At 41.9% G+C, this 12271-nt stretch overlaps 5 non-coding genes across 5 annotated transcripts; 4 read left to right on the forward strand and 1 right to left on the reverse strand.

Annotated features, from left to right (window-relative positions):
• The first annotated feature begins 536 nt into the window (after positions 1-536).
• LOC130376417 (U8 small nucleolar RNA) lies at positions 537-669 on the forward strand. The gene has a single exon (XR_008894048.1). It is a non-coding gene; the product is annotated as a U8 small nucleolar RNA (small nucleolar RNA).
• Positions 670-1306: 637 nt separating this feature from the next.
• LOC130376418 (U8 small nucleolar RNA) lies at positions 1307-1439 on the forward strand. The gene has a single exon (XR_008894049.1). It is a non-coding gene; the product is annotated as a U8 small nucleolar RNA (small nucleolar RNA).
• Positions 1440-2075: 636 nt separating this feature from the next.
• On the forward strand, positions 2076-2208 carry LOC130376420 (U8 small nucleolar RNA). Its single transcript, XR_008894050.1, has one exon. It is a non-coding gene; the product is annotated as a U8 small nucleolar RNA (small nucleolar RNA).
• Positions 2209-2846: 638 nt separating this feature from the next.
• On the forward strand, positions 2847-2979 carry LOC130376414 (U8 small nucleolar RNA). The gene has a single exon (XR_008894045.1). It is a non-coding gene; the product is annotated as a U8 small nucleolar RNA (small nucleolar RNA).
• A 5221-nt stretch (positions 2980-8200) lies between these two features.
• Positions 8201-8332, reverse strand: LOC130376411 (U8 small nucleolar RNA). The gene has a single exon (XR_008894041.1). It is a non-coding gene; the product is annotated as a U8 small nucleolar RNA (small nucleolar RNA).
• Between the last annotated feature and the right edge of the window lie 3939 nt (positions 8333-12271).

A 12271-nucleotide genomic window follows, 5' to 3' on the forward strand; every position in this document is an offset into this window, starting at 1 on the left:
CGTAAATGACAGGCTTTTGAGTGGTTACAATTTTTCAACATGAGTTTTCATTTTAGGTTTTCATTTGTGGAAATAGGAGGCGATCAATAGGCTTTATCAACTGCATATTTGTGAACGAGCAGACTCATCGAGTGAACTCCATCAAACCTGTTTCAAGAGCTCTCGTGAGATGTAATGATATCTCCTTCCAGACCTGGTGCCACAACCTACGTGGACCTATTTTGATTTATAATTGATTTGTAAAATGCTGCTGAGTTGATGGTGATACATCATTAGTTACTTCTGTTATATTTGGACTGCTCTGTTTCTCAGTCACCATGTCGTAATTACACAATTTATACTGAACTCATCAATCCATTTGTTATTGTGGTTCCTTTGCCAAAAAGATTTCAAACTTCAGCATCATTGCCTGAGGTTAAAGACATCTCATCAAATTTAATTTAACATTTAAGTCAACGGCGTTGACCTAAGGTAGCACCATGACCTAGGTACTCCTATGTAAAAGTAACAAATGTTCTGACAACAATAGGAACATATCATTAGTGAGGTCTATCCTTACCTGTGGCTCTCTAAAAGAGAACTTCAGAACATGATGATTGGAGATCTTATGAGATATGATTATATCTCCTCCTGGCTGAGCGCAACAACTCTCCAGGTTTCCATTCTGACTATAACAAAATGTTAAGCAAATACATATATCTGTAATACAGCCTACATCACAGGTGTGTACTGTCCTCAAAACAAACGGACAATGAAGTCCCAATCTCTTTCGTAATTGACAGGCTTTTGAGTGGTTACAATTTTTCAACGTGAGTTTTCGTTTTAGGTTTTCATTTGTGGAAATAGGAGGCGATCAATAGGCTTTATCAACTGCATATTTGTGAACGAGCAGACTCATCGAGTGAACTCCATCAAACCTGGTTCAAGAGCTCTCGTGAGATGTAATGATATCTCCTCCAGACCTGGTGCCACAACCTACGTGGACCTATTTTGATTTATAATTGATCTGTAAAATGCTGCTGAGTTGATGGTGATATATCATTAGTTACTTCTGTTATATTTGGACTGCTCTGTTTCTAAGTCACCATGTCGTGAATACACAATTTATAGTGAACTCATCAATCCAATTGTTATTGTTGTTCCTTTGCCAAAAAGATTTATTTCAAACTTCAGCATCATTGCCTGAGGTTAAAGACATCTCATCAAATTTAATTCAACATTTAAGTCATCGTTGACCTAAGGTAGCACCATGACCTAGGTACTCCTATGTAAAAGTAACAAATGTTCTGACAACATTATGAACATATCATTAGTGAGGTCTATCCTTACCTGTGGCTCTCTAAAAGAGAACTTCAGAACATGATGATTGGAGATCTTATGAGATATGATTATATCTCCTCCTGGCTGAGCGCAACAACTCTCCAGGTTTCCATTCTGACGATAACAAAATGTTAAACAAATACATATATCTGTAATACAGCCTACATCACAGGTGCGTACTGTCCTCAAAACAAACGGACAATGAAGTCCCAATCTCTTAGTAAATGACAGGCTTTTGAGTGGTTACAATTTTTCAACATGAGTTTTCATTTTAGGTTTTCATTTGTGGAAATAGGAGGCGATCAATAGGCTTTATCAACTGCATATTTGTGAACGAGCAGACTCATCGAGTGAACTCCATCAAACCTGTTTCAAGAGCTCTCGTGAGATGTAATGATATCTCCTTCCAGACCTGGTGCCACAACCTACGTGGACCTATTTTGATTTATAATTGATTTGTAAAATGCTGCTGAGTTGATGGTGATACATCATTAGTTACTTCTGTTATATTTGGACTGCTCTGTTTCTCAGTCACCATGTCGTAATTACACAATTTATACTGAACTCATCAATCCATTTGTTATTGTGGTTCCTTTGCCAAAAAGATTTCAAACTTCAGCATCATTGCCTGAGGTTAAAGACATCTCATCAAATTTAATTTAACATTTAAGTCAACGGCGTTGACCTAAGGTAGCACCATGACCTAGGTACTCCCATGTAAAAGTAACAAATGTTCTGACAACAATAGGAACATATCATTAGTGAGGTCTATCCTTACCTGTGGCTCTCTAAAAGAGAACTTCAGAACATGATGATTGGAGATCTTATGAGATATGATTATATCTCCTCCTGGCTGAGCGCAACAACTCTCCAGGTTTCCATTCTGACTATTACAAAATGTAAAACAAATACATATATCTGTAATACAGCCTACATCACAGGTGTGTACTGTCCTCAAAACAAACGGACAATGAAGTCCCAATCTCTTTCGTAATTGACAGGCTTTTGAGTGCTTAAAATTGTCAATGGGAGTTTTAATTTTTATGTTTTTATTGGTGGAAATAGGAGGCGATCAAGAGACTTTATCAACTGCATATTTGTGAATGAGCAGACTCATCGAGTGAACTCCATCAAACCTGTTTCAAGAGCTCTCGTGAGATGTAATGATATCTCCTTCCAGACCTGGTGCCACAACCTACGTGGACCTATTTTGATTTATAATTGATTTGTAAAATGCTGCTGAGTTGATGGTGATATATCATTAGTTACTTCTGTTATATTTGGACTGCTCTGTTTCTAAGTCACCATGTCGTGAATACACAATTTATAGTGAACTCATCAATCCAATTGTTATTGTTGTTCCTTTGCCAAAAAGATTTATTTCAAACTTCAGCATCATTGCCTGAGGTTAAAGACATCTCATCAAATTTAATTCAACATTTAAGTCATCGTTGACCTAAGGTAGCACCATGACCTAGGTACTCCTATGTAAAAGTAACAAATGTTCTGACAACAATAGGAACATATCATTAGTGAGGTCTATCCTTACCTGTGGCTCTCTAAAAGAGAACTTCAGAACATGATGATTGGAGATCGTATGAGATATGATTATATCTCCTCCTGGCTGAGCGCAACAACTCTCCAGGTTTCCATTCTGACTATAACAAACTGTAAAACAAATACATATATCTGTAATACAGCCTACATCACAGGTGTGTACTGTCCTCAAAACAAACGGACAATGAAGTCCCAATCTCTTTTGTAATTGACAGATGTGGAAATTATGCCTAACCCACTGGAGACCGTGGCTCAATTTCTGTGGAAAACACAATATCTTTAATTTTAAACGTAACGCTATCATGTCATATATAACCACAGCACAGGATGTGGAGAGAGCTGTGAGCTTTCCTCCTGGAGACCGGGGTTCAAGTCCGGTGGAAGTCTTCTGTTGGAAGACTCTCATCTCTATTTCATGCGAATTATAAAGTATAACCTAACTCTCTAAACAGCTCAGGTTCGGATGCCCGCAAAAACGTTGACAGGGGTACCACTGTTGTTATTTATTGGTCAACATGGAAAAAACATGATGGGTAACTTTGTCGGTTTTTATCGGCCATCATGAAATAAACATAAGTGGTAACACTGTTGTTTTTATCAAATGAAACATGAGGGGTAACACTGTCGATATTTATCAAATAAAGCATGGGGGGTAACACTGTTGTTTTTTTATTGGTCTTCATGAATAAAAACATAAGGGGTAATACTGTTGTTTTTTATTAGTCGTCATGAAAAAAAACATAAGGGGTAACACTGTTGTCTTTGTCAAATAAAATATAAGGGGTAACACTGTCGTATTTTATTGGTCGTAATGAAAAAATATATATAAAAAAAATAATAATAATTTTTTCTCAAATAAAATATAAGGGTTATAAATATAAATACACTGTTGTTTTTCATCAGTCATCATGGGAAAAAAACATAAGGGGTAACACTGTCGATATTTATCAAATAAAACATAGGGGGTAACACTGTTGTTTTTGCTTTGGTCGCCATGAAAAAAAACATAAGGGGTAACACTGTTGTTTTTCTTTGGTCGTCATAAAAAAAAACACAAGGGGTAACACTGTCGTTTTTATCAAATGAAACATGAGGGGTAACACTGTCGTTTTTATCAAATGAAACATAAGGGGTAACACTGTCGTTTTTTATCGGCCGTCATGAAAAAAACATAAGGGGTAACACTGTCGATATTTATCTATTAAAACATAGGGGGTAACACTGTCGTTTTCATCAAATGAAACATAAAGGGTAACACTGTCGTTTTTCTTTGGTCGTCATGGAAAAAAAAAAACGGGTAACACCGTTGTTTTTAATTGGTCGTCATGAAAAAAAACATAAGGGGTAACACTGTTGTTTTTTATTGGTCGTCATGAAAAAAAACATAAGGGGTAACACTGTTGTCTTTGTCAAATAAAATATAAGGGGTAACACTGTCGTATTTTATTGGTCGTAATGAAAAAATATATATAAAAAAAATAATAATAATTTTTTCTCAAATAAAATATAAGGGTTATAAATATAAATACACTGTTGTTTTTCATCAGTCATCATGGGAAAAAAACATAAGGGGTAACACTGTCGATATTTATCAAATAAAACATAGGGGGTAACACTGTTGTTTTTGCTTTGGTCGCCATGAAAAAAAACATAAGGGGTAACACTGTTGTTTTTCTTTGGTCGTCATAAAAAAAAACACAAGGGGTAACACTGTCGTTTTTATCAAATGAAACATGAGGGGTAACACTGTCGTTTTTATCAAATGAAACATAAGGGGTAACACTGTCGTTTTTTATCGGCCGTCATGAAAAAAACATAAGGGGTAACACTGTCGATATTTATCTATTAAAACATAGGGGGTAACACTGTCGTTTTCATCAAATGAAACATAAAGGGTAACACTGTCGTTTTTCTTTGGTCGTCATGGAAAAAAAATAACGGGTAACACCGTTGTTTTTAATTGGTCGTCATGAAAAAAAACATAAGGGGTAACACTGTTGTTTTTTATTGGTCGTCATGAAAAAAAACATAAGGGGTAACACTGTTGTTTTTTATTGGTCGTCATGAAAAAAAACATAAATGGTAACACTGTTGTCTTTGTCAAATAAAATATAAGGGGTATCTTATGAGATATGATTATATCTTCTTACTGGCTGAGCGTAACAACTATCCAGGTGTCTGTTCTGACTATAAGATACTTCATTGTTATCATTGTATAGTCGCCTATACAACAAAATTGGGAGTGCCAACTTACGGTGCATTACACATACAAAAAACAAACAGGCAATTTAAGTTCAATTCTAAAAAACAAGACAAGAACAGGCGAGGTGAATGATAAATATAAAATATAAAAAGCCATAAGCATATTGCACTTTATATAAAGTGAGGTATATGTGTGTATGTTTAATGTTTTATAAGTGTTAAGTGCCCTGATTGCCCAAGGAAAGAGCTGTTGTTCAGTCTGTTGGTTGTGCTCTTCAGGCTCCTGTACCTCCTACCAGAGGGCAGTAGGCTGAGCAGGTGGTGGTGGGGATGGAGGTGGTGTGAATACGAATGTGTGAAACAAATAAGTGTTTTCTCTGTTAATGAGTCCACAAGATATGTGTGTGCTTTCGTTGATGCACTGATACGCTAAATTCTGAGTGATTAAATTATCCTAATATGAGATTTGGTTGTGGAATTAGCAAGCGATCAAGAGTCTTTATCAACTGCATAGTTTTAAACAAGTATCGAGTGAACTCCATCAAACCTTGTTCAAGAGCTCTCGTGAGATGTGATGATATCTCCTTCCAGGCCTGGCGCTACAACCTACCAGGACCCATTTGGAATGATCAATTCCAACCCGATTAGCACTGGGTGTTATGCACACTGGTCACAGCACCACATACGTGATATTAACGTAAAAATAGGAAGGTCATGGTACTAAGGTCTGTCAACGTTGATGATTTGGGCCTGATGATTTTTCTACACTCGACCGAATGGGAAGGATACTGCATGATTCATCAAAGTACTTTAATCTGCGATTGATCTGACCCAGATTCAATATTTTCCGCTTGTTAGTTTCAGAACTAGATGGTAGAATACCTGTGAGAAGTTATTTAGATAAGTAAACATGATCTTCCATCTAGAAATGTAAAGCACTAAATGGTTTGAACTAAGAAGTCAGAATGGACCCTGTTTTTACTCCCATAAACGAAGGAGTTGTTATCAAAGCTCAGTGATTCATCATATTTCGAAATTCTCTCTTAGCGAATAACAGATAAGATAGGCCTACTCCTCCCTAATGACATGTCGTCACAGTTAACAGAACTAATCTGACTATCAAGTAGAACTACATAGTTCCTAATGCCACATAGCCAAAATGGCCAAGTAATTACAAAGGCATTTTCTGGTGGAAGCCTTTAATGAAGCATGAAAACATTCCTTATTATATTCAATATATTCTAAACCATTTATTTAATTTCACAATATTACACTGATATTAAGTTGTTTTTCTGCACACGTATGAACTGAAACCGACAAATACAACAGTTATGTAAGGATCACTCTATGAATTAAGCAGTTATTGAATGTGGATACAATTCCTTGTTCATACACATGCATACGGGATCCAATTTGAAATAAGGAGTGGTTTATAACAATACCCTTTAGTTAACTTCACAAATAACCGCTCATTACAATTGAGGATAACAATTGTTAACGTTTCAAATGATTTTCTGTGTATAACTTGAGATCACTCCTCCTGGCTTCCTCTTCCACTTTACCTCTTCTAGACTTCCTCTTCTAGGATATTTAACTGTGCCACCTTAAGAATTTCTAAAATTATAGAGCAAAACCTAGTAATGAACACATTTGATGGAATACACCTTAACCAAAGAGACCCCAATGACATACACACATTGGAAGATACTTACCAGTGGCTAATAACTGGCATTTTGAATTCTGAGCGCTTTCTATTTCAGATGGAAGTCTCTCTGGGGTCTGAGGAGGAAGGATAAAGCTTAAAGAAGTGTAAAACAAAACAACATTTCTGTAAAATCTCTTCAGGGATCGCAAACCTACAAATATATTGAGTAGATTTTTGTGCTGCTCTATGAGTTGATTGAGTTGGTTTTCAAATTTCATCCTGCATGAAGAAAACATGTACGATTATAGATATACAAATATAAGAATAAACAATGGCCACAGGTCGGGTGGTTATAATAAGTTTTATTTGACAGTCAACGTCAACATAAGTTCAATGGCTCAATCGGGGTGAGACAGAATAGTCACATCTATCTGCAGTGATAGACTTTCTGAATCACAAATAATGTGCTCTGGTTACCGCAGCTTTCTGTGCTTCAACTTTAATTCCTGGATCTGGCATCTGTACTGTTCTAACGTCTCCTCGCTTTGCCTGTTGAGCTGCAATTGTCTGTAAACAGACACTTCACACATCAGAAATGTATAGGGTATGGAGGGTTATTCAAGCATGCTATGCACCAAGAAGTTAGCATAAAGTTGATATTCATCTACCATGCATTTTATTGTGTATGGGCATAGTATAAAAAAATATATAGATATATATTTATTTTTTCTGTAGACATCATTTTATTTCATAATCTAGAGGTAATAACCACACATTTAGAGATATTGTTTACTGGGACACGACGAAATTAATTAAGATTCTTAACTGAATACTTAACTAGCTATCTCATAAGTTGTGCCCTACATGGCTACATGTTTCTGTAATTTACTGCCATCTAGCGTTTCACATCATAAACACACAATCTATGAGTTGGGTTCTTTCGCCGAATGCACACACACGCCTTATTTATTTGCCATTTTTGTAGACTGCTGCCAATCTCACCTTGCGGATTCCTGCTCTGACTCTCTGCATTGGAACTGCAGAACCCTGCATGACTCTTTAACAAAACATGATTACAAAACCATTTATAATAAACTTTTTTAATTGCGGGTGTCATAAATATGCAGGAATTAAGAGGATCCTTTTCATTTCACAAAATAGGCATTGCATATGAGAAGGATGCATACGGAACACCTTTTTTGTCTCGGTGCGTAGCTTTGAGTTGGTAAGCTTCAGTTCGTACTGTAATGAAAATAAAACCAATTTTCAACAGTGGCAAATTTTAACAGCAGTCTTTATATATAATGTCTGAAGGGTCTCAAAAAGAAAGTTTCTCACAAATTACCAGTTATTTCAACAAGGCATCATTAACTGAGAGGGATTCGGTGACGTCTCCGTCAAGGACCAGTTTTTCTGCTCAGATAAGTACAACGCATAAAGATTTTAACACGGATTTTAACTTTCAACACTCCTCAAATCAGAACGGTCCTGGAGGGTTGTTGCGCCCAACCAGGATGGAGATATAATCATATCTCATTAGATCTCCGCTCATCATATTCTGTAATTCTCTTGAAGAGAAAAACAGGTAAGGATGTACCTCACCAATGATACCGTAGCAACGATGTCAGAACTCAATTGACCCTCGGGTAACACTATCTACATCATGGTGCTACTATTTAATAAAAAAAAATATATATAGAATTATCCTGTTTACAGCAATGCAAAACATGACGCATGACTGTGGAATAAATATTACTGAAATGATTGATTAATTACTTTTCTGAAATTGTGTTCTGATTGTCTCGATCCTCCCGGGGCTTGCCTTTCCTAGTCTGCTTGTTAGCAGTGGCGTCTTTGCATTAGGGGCCAGTGGGGCACGGCCCCACCACAGGGCGCTGCCGTGCAGGGCACGATTATACTTTTCTTTTTTTTTTCAAAAATGTCATTGAGCATAAGTTAATAATACATTAATTGTTAATAATTAATTACATGTCCGCAGTTTTAATTTGATGAACGCAATTGTCTTACTTTTTGTAGTGTAGTAGTTGTGTGTGAAATAGTTCGTTGCTCCGTCTCGTCTGTTCCGCTCGGTGGGGCCCAGCCGAGATGGCCCTGTCTGCTGCAGTGTAGAAAACGATAGTTATGTTATTATAACTCTAGTTCTATGATTGTAGGCGTAGCCGTCTAGGCTTCGCCTTATGGGCTTGTCCCGTGCGCGCGCCTGCGCGCGCTGAAAATTCAAACTATGCACCTATCAGCGTGGGCACCGCCCACATTTCCCACGGTATCGTGTCTATATAACGCGGTGTATACCGTCGCTCATCCTCCACGCTTTTCTTTCAGCATTTGGAGGGTACAGCAGGTGGGAAACTAGACGGCTACGCCTACAATCATAGAACTAGAGTTATAATAACATAACTATCGTTCTATTTCATGTAGGCTACGCCGTCTAGGCTTCGCCTTATGGGCTAAGGTGAAGCTGCGAGCGGAGCCCGATCAATGTACTCCTGCTGGACCCCAGTCAAAAACGACCTAAGTCACCAGAACACATTAAGACTCAAAAAGCCAAGGAAGTGTAAAACACAACAGCTTTATAAAAACTAATTCCTCCTAGATCAAGCAACGCAATGATCAAGGGAGAAAAAAGTGAGTCTGTAAAGACTCCGGCTCTATTCCGTGCTTCATGGAACCCATGAAAAGGAAAAGAAAACCAGAGCAACACGGTTTCCATTAGGTCCGCTACCACCGGGGGCGGAGCTACGGAATTCGGCTCTCCAATAATGGGACTCTCTCGGCCGTTTCTTATTTGAAGAAAACGGCGGGAGTGCCTCACTGGTAAACAAAACCACCAGACAATTGGCGAGCCAATAGAAAACCCCCTAGCCTGTTTTTCATTTGAAAAAAGGTGGGAGAGTAAGAGACTGGTAATCAAGACCGACTCGCCAGCCGGCGAGAGGAAATCCAACCACGCCGCTTTAAAGAACATGTCTATATTCTTAAGCCGTAAAAGGGGTCCCGGACTCTAGCACAGAGTTGCCGAGTGAGCCCCTGGACATGTCTAACATGTAAAAACGGACAAAGAGGCCGAGGGAAGACCAAGACGCAGCCGCGCAGATGTCTTCCACCGAAACGCCCTTGAGTAGAGCCGTTGAAGCGGCCACGCTCCGTGTGGAGTGAGCTTTAACGCCCAACGGTGGCGCCAAGCCCTGCCGAGAGTAGGCTAGGCAAACACCCTCACATACCCAGCGAGAAAACCGCTGCTTAGAGAGAGCGCGGCCCCTGCTAGCGTCGCTATAACACACAAACAACTGTTGTGTGGAGCGGAACGCTGCCGAGCGATTCACGTACATAGCCAACGCCCGAACCGGGCACAGGAGATGCAACTCAGCCTCCGCCTCACTAGAATGAGGCGGGGGGTGAAAAGCCTTAAGCACAATATCCCTCGACCGAAAATAACTATTAATGTTCTTCGGGAGGAACGCAGGATTAGGTCTGAGCAACGCGAAGGAGCTGTCCTCGTTTAGCAACAAGCAACTCGGGCTGACAGACAGAGCGGTTAACTCACCGGCCCGCTTGGCAGAAACCAAGGCCAACAAGAGCGCCGTCTTAAATGACAGGGCATCCAAAGGGGCCTGGGAGAGAGGCTCGAAAGGATCCCTGGACAATCCGCGCAACACGGTGGGGAGATCCCAGCGTGGTGTAAGCACGCGTGAAACAGGCCTAACCCGTCTAGCCCCACGCAAGAATCTCTTGACCAGTGGATGGCTGAAGATCGGTCCACCATCACAGCCTGCATGGCCAGCCGAAACGGCTGCCGCATAGACCTTGATAGTGGAGAAAGCCAAACCTTTTTCCAATAAGTTTTGCAGAAACGAAAGCACGCTTCCCACCTCGCATTGAGATGGGACAGCGTGGTTCGTCTCACACCAATTAGAGAAGGCGCACCACTTCGCCGCATAGAGGGAAGAAGTAGAAGGCGCACGAGCACTCTGAATAGTGTTGATAACCGTCTCAGGCAAACCTTTGCCCTGCAGGATCAACCTCTCAGGAGCCAAACCAACAGCCGTCCCGAGACATCGGGCTGGTGGTGCACCGTCCCGTGGGCCTGTGAAAGCGCATCCGGCCTGAATGGTACTGGCCAAGGCGCCGACCGCGAGAGCGCGGCCAGCTCTGGAAACCACAGAGCTGAACGGTTCTCCGGGGCCACTAATATCAGGGACAGTCTCTCCTGTCTGACCCGTTCCAGAAGAGGAAGGATCAGCTGGAGCGGGGGAAACGCATACAAGAGAGCCCGCGGCCAAGGTGTGTGTGCCAACGCATCTACCCCCAACGGGGGAAGATCCCGAGGGCTGAGGGAGAACCACCACCTGCAGTGCGTGTTCTCCCGGGACGCGAAGAGGTCCACCTGCGCTGTCCCGAACCTCTGCCAGATCAATCTGACAATGTCGGGATGTAACCGCCACTCGTCTCGGCGGGGACCGCCTCGAGACATGAGGTCCGCCCCAAAGTTCTGGGCGCCCGCGATATGCAGGGCTCTCAGACTGCGGAGATACTGATGAGCCCAAAGCCAGAGCTCGACCGCCTTTCGGTGGAGAGCAGGGGAGCGGACTCCCCCCTGTCTGTTGATGTACGCCGCCGCCGACACGCTGTCTGTCCTGATCAGAACGTGGCGGCCGCGCACCAGGTGAAAGAAATGCAACAGCACTTTCCTCACAGCGTCGAGTTCCAACACATTTATGTGTGCTGTAGGGGGCGTGCGCCACTCGTCTCCGACCGAGTGAGAGAGGCACGTTCCTCCCCAACCCGTCAACGAGGCGTCCGTGAAGACCACTACGTAGGACGCCACCCTGCCCAGTGGAACACCCTTGAGAAGAGCGGAGGGTCCTTTCCAATATTCCAGGTCTGGCGACACCGAACGGGGGACGAGGAGCACCCTGAGCTTGTGTCGCCTGGGGTCCAACCGTTGGCGAGCAAACCACCGCTGGAGTCTGCGCATAAAAAGCAGACCCAGGGGGACCACGGGGTGGGCAGCTGCCATCAGCCCCAACAGGCGCATGGTGGACAGTGCGGTCACGTTTCTGCGAACGTGAAAACGGGAGAGCGCCGACAGGATGGCGTCTCGCCGAGGAGGCGAAAGCATCGCAGTCATGGTGGCTGAGTCTAGGCAAAGCCCCAAGTAGACTGTCTGCCGGCTGGGGAGCGGGGAGCTCTTCTCCCAGTTGATGGCAAAACCCAGGAAGGAGAGATGGTTTATCACCAACATGGTGTCCCTTCTCGCGGTCTCTTCTGAGTTGCTCAGAATAAGCAGATCGGGTAGAAAATAATCCTCTTTCCCTGACGTCTGAGCGGTTCCAACACCGTCTCCACACACTTCGAGAAGGTGCGCGGAGCCAGGGAATAGCCGAACGGCAGACACTGGTACTCGTACGCCATCCCCATAAAGGCAAAGCGGAGAAACTTCCTGTGCGCCTGCCGAACAGGGACGTGGAAGTAAGCATCCTTGAGATCCAGGGATGTGAACCAATCGTCCTCTCTCACACACCGGAA

This window comes from Gadus chalcogrammus, chromosome 22 (assembly GCF_026213295.1).
Source record: "Gadus chalcogrammus isolate NIFS_2021 chromosome 22, NIFS_Gcha_1.0, whole genome shotgun sequence".
NCBI lineage: Eukaryota > Metazoa > Chordata > Actinopteri > Gadiformes > Gadidae > Gadus > Gadus chalcogrammus.